At 52.8% G+C, this 15,403-nt stretch overlaps 1 protein-coding gene across 17 annotated transcripts in view; it reads left to right on the top strand.

Annotated features, from left to right (window-relative positions):
* EPB41L1 (erythrocyte membrane protein band 4.1 like 1) overlaps nucleotides 1-15,403 on the top strand; it is a 142,653-nt gene that overhangs the window by 40,336 nt on the left and 86,914 nt on the right. For all 17 annotated transcript variants that reach the window (XM_031433886.2, XM_031433887.2, XM_031433882.2 and 14 more), the window contains one exon: nucleotides 1,361-1,412. The gene's annotated coding sequence lies outside the window, so the exon portion shown is untranslated. The remainder of the gene's footprint in view (nucleotides 1-1,360; nucleotides 1,413-15,403) is intronic.

Here is a 15,403-nt window from a genome sequence, read left to right as displayed (position 1 = left end):
CATGTAACCTGGCGGTTAAGAACCTGAGCTTGGGGTCTTACCCCTGCATTGATTGTCTAATGATTGTCAGGGAGTCATTTCATCTTCCTGGATCTGTAAACGGCAGCCACTCCCTCCCGGATTGATGTGATAAGGAACTGTGCTGAATTCTCCACATGCAACATCTAATTTAATTCTCCCTTTCATCTTGGAATCAGACACTTTGACTTCTGTTTTCCCAGTGAGGAAACCAAAGCTCAGAGAGAGGAAGTGACTGATCCCAGGCCATGTTGCTAGAGGGTAGTGGAGCCCAAATTCCAGCCAGGTCTGTGTGACTGCAGAGCCCACTACCCTACACTGCCTCCCGGGTACCTCGCAACCTGGCCTCCCAGGGTGAGCTGCTGGGTGGCTGATGTGACAGCTGGAGTGGCAGTGTCCTGAGGCCCATGCTGGCCGCCGGAGCGAGGCGCTTGGGTGCGCAGCTCCTGCTGCTCCTGCTCCAGCCTCAGCCTGGCTAATCTTCCTATTTGCTTGATTCTTGGGTTCTTTGTGAACTTTGTCCCACCTGGAGATTACTGTTCTTAGTGTGTGAATTCAGGGGACCTGAGGTTTCTCCCTCCAACAATCCTGCCCGTTGTGTACCAGGCCAGGCCTGCAGTTGATGATTGAAGGGGGCTTAAATACTCTGTGAGTGAATTCGACCACAACAAAATACTAATGCTAAGAAGAACCTTAGTGACCGCTGAGTCCAACCATGTTTGCTTTACAGATGGGGAGACTGAGATAAGGATAGGCCGATTTGAGAGAACAATGGGTGTGTCTTGTCCTGGGTGCTGGGAACCACTGGACTGACATGGAAAAATAGCCTGAGGGGTGGGCGGGCCTCTGCTCTCCCTCATCCCCTCAGAGCCAGCCCATTACCAAGTTCTGCGGACACCACTGCTCAAATAGCTCTGGGGAATCCATGCATCTTCCAGCTCTACTGCAACCACCCCAGTCTGGGCCCTTGTCACCCCCCCCCCCCCCCGCCTCACCCCGTTCAGCCACAACAGGCCCTAACTCATACAACCTGAAGCTACGGTTGCTGGTCTCCAGTCCAGCCTTTACCCTGCCAGTCAATGGTTTCCCATTACTCTTAGAATCAAAGCTAAACTCTTTACTTTGGCCTCCAAGGCCCTTCACGGCCTGGCCCCTGCTGGCCGCTTCAGTTTCATGTTTGTTACTTTCCCTTTGGCTCAGCATAGTCACTGGGCCTTTCTGTTTAACAGGTTCAGCAACTTCCCTAAAGTTCCTGAGAGTCAAATGCCAGCCTCTCAATTCCCAGCTCCACCTGGGTCCACGAACTCAGCCTAGAGGCGCTAACACTGTTTCCTCCTTCCAGGTGCCTGACTGACGTCCTTCCCCCGCGGGGAGCTGGTGTGGTCGGAGGAGGGGTGAGTGTTACCAAAGCACAACCTCATTCTGCTTCTTCTGCTTGGTGTGGACAAATTGGTCTTTCAGGCCCTCAGGCTATTTTAATATATTTTACTGCTGGGGAGGCGTGAGGGTTTGTCTGGGTCCCAGATTTCTGGTCGGTTTGAGAAAAGGGCGCAGCGCCAAGGTCTCCTCTGGTTTTGGCTTATTTTGAGGAAGGGGCCGACATGGATGTTTGTTAAGCACCTCTGTGCTAGGTAGCGGGCTTTGCCTGTATTGCTTATCCACGCCTCCATGGCTGAGGACGGGTGGCCTTGGACCTGGAAGCCAGATCTGCTGAGCTGCAGCCCTTGTTTTCTTTTGCTTAACCACTCTGAGGTAGTAGACTAGATTCCAAAGAGGGTGTTTCATTCTGGTCCTGCCACTGACTCCTACGTGACCTTGGGCAGCCACCTTCCTCTCTGTTGGCCTCCGGGTCATTTATACCTTGTCAGAGCCAGGGGTGGAAGAAAGTGGGGTCAGAGTCAATGAGTTGTTGTCAGACTTTCCTGCAGGGAAATCCCCTTTTTGAATTCTGCACCCCCCCCCCCAAAGAATCTCAATGTTCAAAACAGCTAAAGGGGTTGCAGCTGTGGTCAAAGTTGGCCTGGGCTCAGGGGACTCTAATTGGCTAATTCCTCAGCCCTCGGCAGCCCCCAGACAACAACTCGGAACCCATCCTTGGCTCTGTACAAGATGCTTTGCAAACCACTGGCCTGGGGCACGTCAAAGCCCCTTCCACCTCCTGAGTTTGGTGACTCTGGTGGTATGAGGGTGTGGGGAGGCAACCAAGCCAATGAAGTTATACCCATTGGGAAATTGTGAAGTTATATGCAGATATCATTGTGGGGTTATTAGTAAGGTACCACTGCCAGGACTGTGCTGTTGTCATTCTAGAACCCTCTGGTTTTTATTTTTGATTAGGTGTGAGGCCCCTCTGTACCCTAGGGGAACTATCGTGTGTGTGTGTGTGTGTGTGTGTGTGTGTGTGTGTGTGTGTGTGTGTGTGTGTGTGTGTGTGTGTGTGTGTGTGTGTGTGTGTTTATGGGACTGAGCCAGGCTGGGGCAGGTAGAATAAATGCCAAACAGAGCTGGGAGTATGTTGTTCCTTGGGGGTGGCAGGGATGGGGTGGCTTTAGCTCCAGTTAAAAGGAGTGATTTGGCTCTTTCCTGCCAGCACATGGGCCCCACGGAGATCTCTGAGCAGGAAGCACTGGGAACAAGGAATCCTCTGTCCACAGCCACAGCATAGCCAGGACAGAGGAGGTGGATTAGGAGTTCCCAGGAGGGGGCCTGCCGGTCTTTCCCTGACATTTGGGCAAATGGGTGGGGAGAAGGGGAAGTAAGTGTACATGTGCATGGTTGGGGGAAGGTAGGGGTTGGTTCAGACATTTATTCCACAAGTTCCTTGAGCTTCAGGAAGCCTTCCAAGGAGCCAGGCTCAGAGACAGGCAACTCTGTAGGGATCAGAGGTAAGAAAGGTGAGACTCTGGAGTTTACCGGAGGAGACAGGAAACGTGAGAGAGGATAGATTTTCACAGTCACTGGGCCTGCAAGTCCAGAGTTCTGCATTCAGGTCCTTACTCTGACACTGACTCGCTCTGTGGCATCAGCCTCATTGCTTTCCCTTTCTGGGCCTCAGTTTCCTTTCCTGGAGAATGAGGGTAGACACATCAGCCTTGTTACTTCTTAATGCTCTTGTGAGTGTCAATTAGAATAGGGTATTTCAAATCTTTTGGGACAGCAGAATCCCAATATATAAGCATTTGCAACAGAATTCCTGTGGTTGAATTGGCAGCAATTTACCCAGAATCTCGTTGCCTTCCTTCCTGCCCTTTATTCCGTGGATGTTTTTGGAGCTGCCTCTGCAGTTTCCCAGTGCTCCAGGAAGCAGGGTCTGAAGACCACTGAGTCAGGATGGTTCCTGATAACATGCTTTGTGGACGGTCCTTTGCAGCCCAGATGACAGGGATGGTGCTGGAATGCACAGGACAGTCATAATGCTGCCTCTGCCCTGCCCACCCATGGCCGGCACAGCCTGTATCTTGGTTAGGACCTGTTTAATTGGGCCTGGCTTTTTCAGAACCAAGTGACAAAAACTCTATTCAAAGTGGCTTAAACCAGAAAAGGTCTTTAAGGGATCCTGGAGCAGTTCGTGGAATTGAAGGATGAGGAATCAGGTAGACTCTCCATCTCTCTCCTGTCGCAGCTTGTCTCTCCTCTCTGCCTTAGTGAGGAACTGGCTGTCCACTGCTCCAGCTGAGCAACCCAAACAGTAAGAGGGGGAGATTTTTCTTCTAGGATCTGTATGGCAACCCAAAGGACGGACTCTGGTTGGTTCAACCATTGATGCTGGGGGATAGGGACCTTCCATAGAGTGGCCAGGCCTAAGTCAAGTGCCTCCTGGTGTAGCTAATGGAAGAGTGGGGCTGTTGCTGGAAGAAGGGGCAGTAGAGGGCTCCCGGCCGGACAGAGCCATGAGGGGAACTAGGATGTCAGCAGAGACTTGGGTTATAGGAGAATGAACAGCTTATAGGCCTACAAGGGCCTGTAACTCCCCACCTCAGTAATAGGAAATATAGATATCAACAATGATAATAACAACAGGTAATGTTTATGGAGTTACTCTCCTTATGCTAGCACATTCTGTTGTTTTTCATGTATTATTTCATCTAATCCTCATGACAGTCCTTTGAGTAGGTACTAATACTCTGCCCATTTTACAGATGGGAAAATTGAGTCACAGCTAGTGAAGGTCACAAATTGAGTAAGAGGAGAAGCTGAGGTTCAAGCCCAAGGAGTCTGGCTTCAGAGCCCATGCTGTGATCACGATGTCTACTGCCTCTGGTCAGCCATGCAAGCGGGTCCTACGCCTGCTCTGTGACACAGAGCTCATGACCTGTGAGGCAGCCCCAGGCCCTGGCTGCACTGCTCTGCCATTGGGAAGGATCTCCTCATGTTGCACTCAGGTCCACCTCCGTAGAACTCAATCCATCCAGTGTGTGGCTCTGTGGTAGGCGATTCAGGAGCTGTAAAGATCATCCGTGAACCTGTCTGAAAGGTCACCACAGCCAATAAGTCACGTTATTGAGCTCTCACTCTGCCAGGCTCTCTGCTGAGCACTTAATATACGTTGGTCTCATTTAGTTGTAACAACTCTATGGAGTAGGTACTATTAGTGTCCCCATTTTCCAGAGGAAACTGAGGCTCAGAGAGGATAAGTGACTCTCCCATGGTCAGATGGCTAACAGATAGCAAAGCTGGTGTTGAGTTCAGATCTGTGCTAGAGACCACTGCAATCACCCATCCCCCAGAGGGGACATAAACAGATGTGTGCATGTGTGGCTGGGACACAGCCAACAGTGCAAATTACCGTTGGAGAGGGATAGGAAAAGTGCAACTGATGCTTGGGGAAAGGGGGGCAGCAGTCAAAATGTGCTTCCTGGAGGAGAGCACATTTGATTGAGTCCTTGGAAGGGATGGATCTGGATGTTGGGTTTGGAGAGGGCACTCCAGGAGGAGGGAGCTGCTTGAGAAAAGGCAGGGAAGAGAGAAGCAGGAGTGGTTTAGTTCGACCAGAACTAAGGAGCCAAGGTGGAGAGGGGTGGGCAGCCATCTCTCAGGCTGCACAGAAGGGCCCCCTCTTTCCACACTGTTCTCTTCAGTGATGCGAATAGGTTTGATGGTCTCCAGCTGCACCCGGGTGCCCAGGCCTTCACCATTTCTCCCAGACGTAGGGAGGGCAGGCCGCACATGGATGGTGAACAAGGGCACCTGGGCACCAACAGGTTATCAGTCCTTCATTGCCCCAGGATCAGCCCTTCCTCCAGGCGGCACAAGCTCAAGGGACCAGAATAGTTTCTGAGAGCCTCCGTGAATGGTGGGATCCCCCTCCTCTCCACAGGCAGCAGGCTGAAGCATGTACCTCCGACCCCAGAGAGACCCCCTTTCCTTCCCCTTCCCCCTCCACACACGCCTCATCTCATCCGCCTTGTCAGGAGGTGGATAATGCCCTCCGAGCTTAGGCTCTGTCCTGAAAGTGCCTTCAGATTTTTCTTCAAACAACTCAGGTGGAACACTGAGGGGAGAGCATGTTAGCCCAGGGGGCCTCCCAGGTCTAAAGGGTGGAAGAATGGCAGTCATGTTTATTGAACTGGACTGGCAGTGTGTCAGAGCTTTATCGCCCCTGTTTTCTAGAGGAGGAGAATGACACAGGTACCATTGTCACATGAAAGGTGGCTGCATCATTGTCCCTTGCAGGAGGGTTGGAGGTGTGGGAGACTCAGCAGGAGAACACCCCCAGCCCCTCCCTGCTGCTCTTGCCCACGGAACCCTCCTAGAGCAGTGTCTCTGAAATGCGAACTCTGGCTACCCTGTCTGCTCCCCCACCTCTGCCCCAGGCTGTGGAGACAGCCCGTTGCCCCTGGCTGGCTGCCTGCCTGAGAGCTAGAGGGGCTGCTCGGGGGGGCCCAGGCTTCACAGATGTCATCCCGACAAGGCCCAGATGGCCAGCATTCCTTCTGTGACCCCTCTTATCTCTGGGATCACTGGATTTCTCTGACCCTTCTTGGGGGGATTCCAGCATTTCCATAGGGAGAAAAGAGGTGGTGAAGAGCAGGGGAGTTCTTTCATTGTGGGTTCTTCATCCTCGTGGCTCTTATCATCTGGACTATAACCGAAGTCCCTTATATTTTTCCTACAAAGGGATCTTCTATTCATCATCTCATCAGATTTCCCCCATAATCCTGAGAAGTGAGGCAGGGAGGATATAATTATCCCCGTTTTGTGGGTGGGTTAATTGAGGCTCAGAGGAGGTAAGTGACTCCTCCAAGGTCACACAGTTGATGAGGGGCAGAGTGGAGCTAGAGGATAGAAACCAGTGTCCGGAATCCTGATCTTCCTTCAGATCAGTTGTTCAGTGCTAATGGCTATAAGGGCAGCCTCTGGGGCTTCCTTTTTGGTCCAGCCCAGTATGTAGGGGTTGTGTCCCCATTTCAGATTTTCCCAAGCTTTCTAAGGCCTGCAGAATAAAGCTTCATCACCAGTTCTGAATCTGAGGGTTCCTCAACCCAGCCCCATCCTACTGTTCTTGCCAATCTCGACTGACCTAAGAGGGTGGCCTTTTTCTTCCAACAAGGTGGACAAGATTAGCCATTTGGTAGGGGAGCCTTCTGTGGGAGGCTGGAGGCATGAGTTTCAGCCTGCTGCCCAGGGACAAGATGGGGAGACTGAGGCACGGTCAACTCAGCACAATCGTTGCATCAGGGCAGCTGGAGAGGCAAGGCTGGGACAGGCTCAGGTCCCTTTCCCAGAAAAATCTACAACTTTGTTTCACTTGGTGGAACACAGTGTCCACTGAGTGTTTACATTTTGCTCCACTTCTGCCCTAGAGAAATTCTTCCTAGGGGCACCCTGGCCTTTCCCAGAAAAGTGGCATCTGGGCCAAACCAGGGAGGAGCCCTGCATTCCTAAGGGGCATGGGGGCTGCCTCTCAGCGCTTGCTAAGAATAACTGGGATTCTAGAATTCGATAGCAGTGATAGTTGCCCAGCTCTGTGGATATAGTGTTGGCATGTTCTTTACCTGCGTCGGGAGCAGCAGGAAGCAAAGGCACCGAGACTGGCCTGGGGGCCTTATGTGGGCTGTGGAAGCCACGTTGGCCTCTAGAGCTCGTTGCTGAGCAAGTTAGTTTCCTCACTTGGTACGCTGGGAACTAGGACTGGGCGGCAGTGGCCAGCGGTCGCCGGCTCTGGACGCACAGGGGGCGGGGCAGCTAGCGGCGGAGTGGGGGCAGTTATAAAAGTAGAGGAATAGACACTGCTTTCTCACTGAGACACGCACGTGAAAGAAGGTCCTGGGAAAGGTCTGAATGAATGACCTGGGCAGGTCCCTTTCCCTCTCCGGCCTCAGGTCCCCCCTCCGGATCCACTCTCTATGGTCCTTTGTGTTCCTGCTGTTCTATGATCCGTGAGTTGAGATACATGGTTGCCAAGTTTTCCTCCTGGCTCAGTTGCCATGTCATTTGTCAAACAGGGACTACAAAATCAGCCATTCCTACCCATCTCAAGGTTACCGCTGCAAGGGTCTGGGAAGTGACCACATCACGCTGGGCCACGTCAGGCTGTGGCAGATGGGGAATGCCTTAGCAAGGTGATACCCTTGCAGGGTAGTAGAATGCGCTGAAAAGAACTTGAGCTCCAGACTCAGATAGACTTGGGTGTAGACCCCTGCTCCAGCACCTACTGTGTGAATTTGAATGAGATACTTCATTTCTCCATGCCTCAGTTTGACCATCTGTAAAATTGACACATTAATAGTTTTTACTGCAGAGGTCACAGAGCCCAAATGAGAGAATGCAGGCAATGCGTGGTGTGCATAGCACTGTGCCTGGGACACTGCTGAGTGCTGAGTAACTGGTAGGTGTTACCTTGCTGGTGCGGCCTTAGTGATGATGATCAGTGACATCTAGAGATTGGAATTCTCTGGGGGCCAGCTAGGCTGGTGCTGACAATGTTATTGTTATTAATAATTTCTTCTCTTTGGCACTTTATAATTTACAAAGCATGTTCCCATCCATTACTGTATGTGGCCTTCAGAACACTTCTTACAGGAGGCAGGAAGGTGTCACCATCTCCATTTTACAAATGAGAGTCTTAGGGGAAGAGACTTGCCCATGGTTTCAGCTCAGGTCTTCACACTTTGGGAGCTCAACTCCTGGCTGAAGGGGCGGCAGGGCTCAGCCTCAGGGTGTGGCAGCACTGACAGGGAAGTGGAGGATGACTGGAACTGACCTTGACCTTTAAACCATATGTTTTGGAGAGTGAGGCAGCGGTTGACTGCGTAAACGACAGAGCGGCTGGCTTGGTGGCCTTGCCAAGTCACAGAAACACACACACGAGTCTTAAAGTCCATGCATTCAAGGTGATTGGGGACAACCCGTCTCTCACTTTTGGGTTCGAGATTTCTGAAGCTGTAGGTCAACGGTGCGCCTGCCTGTTATCCGCAGCCTGCCTGGATCAAGAGCTCCTTCTGTTTCTCTCTTCTGCTTCCGTTTCCCCAACCCACAACCCCAGTGCTTAGGCCTAGAAGTGAATTCTGCCTCCGGTCATTCCTCCAGCAAGTCTTGATATAGTCAACCGGCTTGCACTGAGATCCTGCCACACACCAGGCACTGCCCCCCATGCCGAGACACAGGTGAACGCAGCAGGTACACATGTGATCGGTACTGAAGGCAGAACTTTGTACTGTCTCTGTTAGTTTCCGAGCAGTGGTGAGGAAGGTGTCTCGGTTCCTCCGTGGGATGCGTGATTTTGAATTTGGAGAAACATCTCTGCTGCAGGCAGTGGCAGGTGCTGGAAACCCTGAGCTGGGGTCAGAACTGGGTGGCACTTCCACCTCTGCTATGGCCTTGCAGTATGACCTTGGGCCAGTCCCCGCCTCTCTCAGGGCTGCCTCCTCCCTGTCTACCACGGGGGTAGATTGGTTGAGATATGAGGATAGTCCTGGACATTTGTGTGGCACCTGCCTGGCCCACGTGTCCCAGGCTCACAAGAGCCCAGGCTGATGCCAAGGTCCCTTCCTGCCCAGCACTCGGCTTCTGGGATTTGCAGGCCTTGGGAGTGGTTTCTGAACTAGGTTCCAAGTACTTGGGAAAAGTTGGTGGGCTCACCAGCTCCCCTGTAGTCTGGCCTGAGAAGGCCTGGCTTCCCCGGCTGGCACCAGTGCTGACTAAACAGGTTCCAGCAAGGCCACGCCTGATGCAGACGCCAGCCCTGTCCAGCAGGGGCCCTGCACACTGGTGGATATAACCTCTCATGCCTTCCTTTGGGCAGGAGGTGGTGAGAGATGGGGTGGTGGTGGGTGAGAGCAACACTTCAAGGCTCCCTAAAGCTCTGGAGGTGACCTAGCTCTTCCATAGGAAGGGCAATCACATGTCCTTTGAGAGTCTGAAGACCCAGAGGGCAGGTTTTCCCAAGTCTACACCAAGTGTCACAGAGCTACAGAGCTTCCTAGCAATGCAGATCCCCTGCCCTCCGCCCCCTACATTCACATCCTGCGCTCAGCCATTCCCTGGGTCTTGGTCACTGAGGGGAGGGGAGAGCAAGAGGTAGAGCATATGTGTCCCCGACAGGGGACAGGGTGGCAGGACTTCGTCCTGGTGGCTGTGATTGGGAGGGGAGAGTTATTTATGTGTCATTTTTGTCATGTTTCCCTGCCTCTTGCCATGTTTCCCAGATAAGTTCCTGGGTCTCTTGCCCGGGTGGCACTGACAGGTGACATGCTGAGTGTCCAGAGGAGGAGGGGAAGTGGAGGGCAGGCCCTTGTGCGAGATAGGAACGGGAGGCCTCGTGAGTCCTGGCTGTGCCTGATTCTGGGTGACGGAGTTCAGCTGTGAGCAGGCACCCTGGCTCTGGGGCAGTGCCCGTGTGGCCTGGCTGGTAGGCCAAGGAGGAGCCTCTGTGTCCTCCCTGCCCCCCCAGCTCTTGGTGTGTGCAGCCTGCCCATGCCCCTGCAGCTCTGGGCTCTGCCACTTGGCCGGGCACTGGCACTGGTTTGGCAGGTTTTGCCGCACCCATAAGCAGTGGGAGGGCTGGGAGCTGGAGCAGGCGGGGCGGAGGAGGCAGTGCTGTTCTGTCCTTGCCTCCTTGCCCACCCCCAAGGCCAGCCTCCCCACTGCCCCCTTCCCGTCAAGGGAGGCCATGTGGGGAGCTGGGAAGCGGAAGTCACCCAGACTCCTAGCCCTGGCTCCATCACTTACTCAGCGTGTGACTGTGGGCAAGTCCTTCTCCCTTCTTGGATCTCAGCGTCTTCATCTGTGCAACAGGTTTTCAGCTCAGTAAGCCTCAAACAGCCACATGCTATGATTTTAGTTCAAGCTCTGCCATGTCCTCTCTATCCTTAGGCAAGTCACAGCACACTGAGGGCTCAGCTTCTGAATGGGCAGGATGAGGGCCACAACTCTTGCTTGCTTCTGAGGATGGGGAGAGGGTCAGCTAACATCCTAGCAAGTCTCCATCAGAAGCTTTTTCTTTGTATAGTCTGGCCCACTCTTATCTGGCTCAAGCAGGAGAGGGTGTACCTGGAGGAGGAGCTGACTCCAGTCCCCCCACCTGCACCCTGAGCCTGTAATTGCCTGAGAACCAGGCTGTCTGAGCTTCTCCATGAAGAGCTGAGGGGAGACCGAGAACCCAGTGGGAAGAAGCCCTTAGCACTCGCTACCTTCTCTTCCTCCTGATTTTCCCATCAACCCAGGGTCTGGTCAGGGGAAGGAAGGAAAGCAGGAAAATTCCAGCACTGCTGCAGCCCTTCTGTGTGACACTTGGGCAAATTGCATCCTCTTGCGGGACCACATCTAATGGTCAAGCATACACAGATCACATATCCTCAGAAAATTCAGATTATGACAATGTCTAAGCCAGAAGAAGGGATAGGAGTTAAAGAGGCCATTCCCAGCCTGGGAAGGGAGTAAAGAGAGGAGGAAAAGGGGATTAACATGTACTGAGCAGTGACTTTGCAGACATCACATACATTATTTATATTCCCAAGTCTCCTTTCCGAGTGGCAGCCGGAGTGATCTTTGTAAAACACAAATCAGACCATGTCACTTAGTGTCTTTCCTCTCCTTCTAGAATAAACTCTCAACTCCCTACCGTAGCCTGCAGGGCCCTGAATGATCCGGTCCCTTTTCCAGTCATGTATCTCCTCATTGGTCATTTATTTCTTCTCTCTGTTTACATAACAAATGCTTCCTTACCTCAGGACCTTTACATATGCTGTGCCTTTCTGCTTGGAATTCTCTTTCCTTGGCTCTTTGCAGTCTGGGATCCTTCTTATCCTTTACAATTCAACTTACTTAGACACCTCCCTCTCCAGCTCCACTGCACGGCTCTCTGCCTCTTGATTCCTCCCAATGCTTATCACAATTTGTAACCATTTGTCTTTTTTTCTTTTTTTAATAGAGGTACTGGAGATTGAACCTAGAATGTGCATGCTAAGCATGTGCTCTACCACTGAGCTATACCCACCCCTCAATTTGTCTTTTATTTTTAATGTCATGTTCACTCCACATTGCATGGCACATAGTAGATACTCAGTAAGTAGTTGTTGGATGAATGAATGAATGAATGAATGAGTTGTAGGGAGATGAGAACGCTAGTTAAGTGCCTGGCTCAGGGCACGGCTCTTAGTAGGTGCTCAGTAAATGGCAGCTTTTAGTGAGAACCAACATGGCAGGGATGGTAAATACTCACCCATTTCTTGTGGCTAGAGCATGCATGCATGCGGGCAGGGGATGCCCTGGGGAGTTAAAGTTGAAAAGATGGACTGGCACTGGATCCTGGTGGTCCCTTGATGCAAGGCCAGAGAGTTCAGGCTTCCTGAAAGACACTGCTGGGAGTCTTTGCTGGGCCATTACTTGTAACTGTAGAGCTCTAACTTCAGAAGTGTGGGCTCAGACACTTTGTCAACTTGAAAAGGTCGCTGTGTGGTTGAGGGGAGTGCAGGGCTGGAGGCGAACTCAGAGAGGAACAGAACAGGCCCTCTCTGGAGGTACTCTGAGGCAGGAATGTTACCAAAGGCCCAGAAGGAAGGGGCGCTGCCGGAACAAACTGTGTTTTCTGATTCCACGTTGCCACTGCATTGTTCCTGGAGGGCAGAGGTCCCGGCCACCTAAGAGTCAGATGCTTGGATTTCTATCGTGACTCCGCCCCTTATCAGCCATATGACTCCTGCTTCATTCACATCTCTGATTCCGTATCTTCACCTGTAAACAGTCAGAGTTAAGTACCTGCCTCATAGGGTCTTGGTGAAGATAAATGAAGTAGTGCCTGCAAAGGGCTTCACCGAGAGCCTGGTACATACTGAGCACTCAGTAAAGGTGAGCTGTTATCTTCAGCCAACAGTGGGTGTTCTGAAAGGACGCTCCTGGCAGAGGGAACCACAAGTATAAAGAAAAAAGTGCAGAGGCATGAAACAGGAGGGCGTTTTGGAGAGGCGGGATTTTGACGAGGAAAGAAAAGCCAGGCACGGGCAGGCCTGGGTCCTGCAGCACATGTGTACTGGGCCAGGAGCTGGAACTTTGGAGGGTGATGAGGGCCACTGCCGGCTGTAGGTTGGGAAAGATGTGACCTGATTTCTGGCAGCCGGAGGACGGGTAGGGAGGGCAAGCCTGGAGGCCTGGAGAACTGTGGGCAAGCTGTTGGTGTGGGCCTGGTGGGAGATGATGGCCTAAACCCAGGCATGTGGACGGATCAGAGGACGGTCAAGAGGGAGAATGGATGGAGCCTGATGGGTATCGGGCCCTGGGGCAGGGAAAGCAACCGTATCCTGGATGGCTGCCAGTGGCTTGACAGGTGGCTGAGGGGCCATAGAGCTGAAAGCATGGTGAATGCACATGGGTTCAGATGTCAATAGTGTGACTTTTCTGGGAATCGAGAAGCTTCATGAAAAACCTCTCTTTTTGTTCCGACTCTCGATATGGAAAATCTTTCTAAAATTTCTGAATGATTGACACCTCCCTGAGTGACGAGAGCCTTCTCAGGGGACACTGCGCACACACCTCATTTCTGCTGGGCTAGAGACTGGGCAAGGGAGTGGGTGCTGGCTTGGCCTGTAGGTGGCCAAAGCTGGAGGTTTTATTTGGAAGCTGTTTTCCAGAATCCATCAGTTTTCTTGTGATTTTCTTCCTTCTTCTCAAAATGTGTACAAAGAGGCAATTCCAGTTAGCAGAATGTTATGTGTTTTCCAAGGCTCCGGAGCAGGGGTGAGGCAACCTTTCAAAAACGGTGTGAGGTGAGCTCCTGCCCGTGCCCTCTCCTCAGTAGCTTTTTGGTGAGTGTGGACTGGGAACTGTTATTCCCAAGAACCGTAGGTCTTAAATTTTACACTTTACAGATGGAGAAAATGAGTCCCCAAGAGGAAGGGGATGCAACTTGCTCAGGTCCAGTTGTGCATTAACGCCAGAACTGGGCCTGGGCCAGGCACCACCCTTCCAGCTCCAGGCTCTCTTGTGGGTCTGCAGCTGGCACTGCCCCTTAGAGGAGCGTGGGGGTGATAAGCTGAGAAACATCCACACAGGCCCCGTCCCAGCCCAGAGGCACACACCTGGTGAGAGGGGACCCCTGCAGCTTGAGCAGGAATCGACTATTGTCCTATGCCCCCAACTCAGAGGCCCATCCATACCCTTCCTTCCCATCTGAGATGGGACCAGTGGCTGGAGGCTGAGGGCTAAAACCAGAAAGATTGGGCTGGGTCCCTCCTTGTGAGAAAAGGAGAGGAGAGCTCCTTCTGAATGGGGTGGAATACAGTCAGCATCCCTACTCCAGCCAATTTGCTGTGCTGAGGAGAGGCCTTTGTCTGTGTTGCCAGGGGAACCAAAGTTTCTGCCTCCTTCCTGGGCTGTGATTGGCTCCTGGCAGAGCTCGAGCTTTGGTGAATGGAGGGGCCTCCCTCTTGCCTACGTCTTCCTTGGGGGTGAGAGACTGGAACGAGGCTGGGGTCCCCATGGAAGTACTGTGTGGGATTCTGTGCTCCGCTCCCTCAGCTCTAGGGGTGATGTGTCCCCTTGTTCATTCTCTCATTCATTTATCTCAGGTGTTGTCTGCTGCAGGCCCTTCATTCTTCCCTGTCTCAGAAAACTAACCTATGAGTCAGAGGATTTTGCATTCAAGTCCAGGCACAGCCACAGACTCACTCCTGGCCTTGGGCAGCCCCCTTCCCCTCCCTGGGCCTCAGACTCCCTACCTGTAAAGACAAAGGCATTGGGCTAAACTCTCCGGTCCCTCCAGCTGCCACTTCCCTGACCACGCAGCCCATTGCCTCTCCTTTTTGACCTCACATCCTCCCATCCAGCCTCTTGTTGAGCTCTGACCATGTTCTTTTTTGCAGGTGTCCCTGAAAGATGCAGGGCAGAATAGGGAGATGCAGCCAGCTCTTAGTTTTGTTTCATTTATTTATTATTTACCCCTAGGAAAGTTGTGTTCTCCAAAGCCTCTCCCAGAAGCCCCAAATCCTGCAGCTCCTCTTGTCTCCTTCAGTCTGCTTGGATGCAGGCTTGGGGCGATATGCCCAGGAGTAGCTAATGATGGATGCCCATCTCTGCTCAGGGCGAGGCTGAGCAGCAGGCAGGCGGGAGTGTGCTTGGGTGGGGGAGGGTGGTTGGAGGAACCCTGGGGCTCAGCAGTCCTGGGTTCCAGGGCTAACTTGGTGCTGGCTCAGCGACCTTGGCAGGGCTGCTCAGCTTCAGATTCTGCGTCTGTGACACAGGAATAATGATGCCACACTTGGGTATGTTGCACAGGTTGAACATGATGACAGGCCTGCCATATAGGAGGCACCGACTCCCCTTCCCTGGTCTCTCCCCTACAAAAGGCCGGGAGCTGGGGAAAGTCCCGATTGAGGAAGGCTGGAGGTGGCAGGGCCTGTGGTGCCACGTGGCAGACTGTCGCTGCTGCTCTTTCCAGGCAGCGCCAAAAAGCAGGGAGCAAAGTGTTGCCTTGGGCGGGTGATGTCTGAGTCGGGGAGGCTGTGTGTCAGAGCTAATGTCTGAATAACCCTTTTAAGATCCTCCTGGGACCTCAGATGAGGATTTGCTGAAGATCAGATGAGCTGAAAATGGAGCAGAGTCGTAAAGCTGAGCTCCCTGGCAGGAAAGGGGGCAGCCACATTGGTACTGGCCTTGCCGTGGCCTGGCCCTCCTCTTCCCTGCAGGCCGACAGGGAGGGTGGCCCCACATCTGGGCTGTGGGTGAAGTAAGGAGCGTCAGTTTCCTCAGAAAGAGGGTGCAGTGGGGGGACATCTGGCAGTGACTCATCCCTGCTTCTTGTTGACTCACTAGATGGAGGGTCAGAGGTGGCTTCTTAGGTCATTGGCCTTCAGAGCCGGGTTTAGCTCTTAGCTCTGTGACCCAGCCTCCCTTCTTCTCTGCGCTGGGGAAGCAGCAGTGTGGATTTGGCCATTACCTGCTCTGGGTGTGG

This window comes from Camelus dromedarius, chromosome 18 (assembly GCF_036321535.1).
Source record: "Camelus dromedarius isolate mCamDro1 chromosome 18, mCamDro1.pat, whole genome shotgun sequence".
Lineage (NCBI taxonomy): Eukaryota > Metazoa > Chordata > Mammalia > Artiodactyla > Camelidae > Camelus > Camelus dromedarius.
The sequence above is the reverse complement of the archived record's forward strand: the minus strand, read 5'-3'. Positions and strand labels throughout refer to the sequence as shown.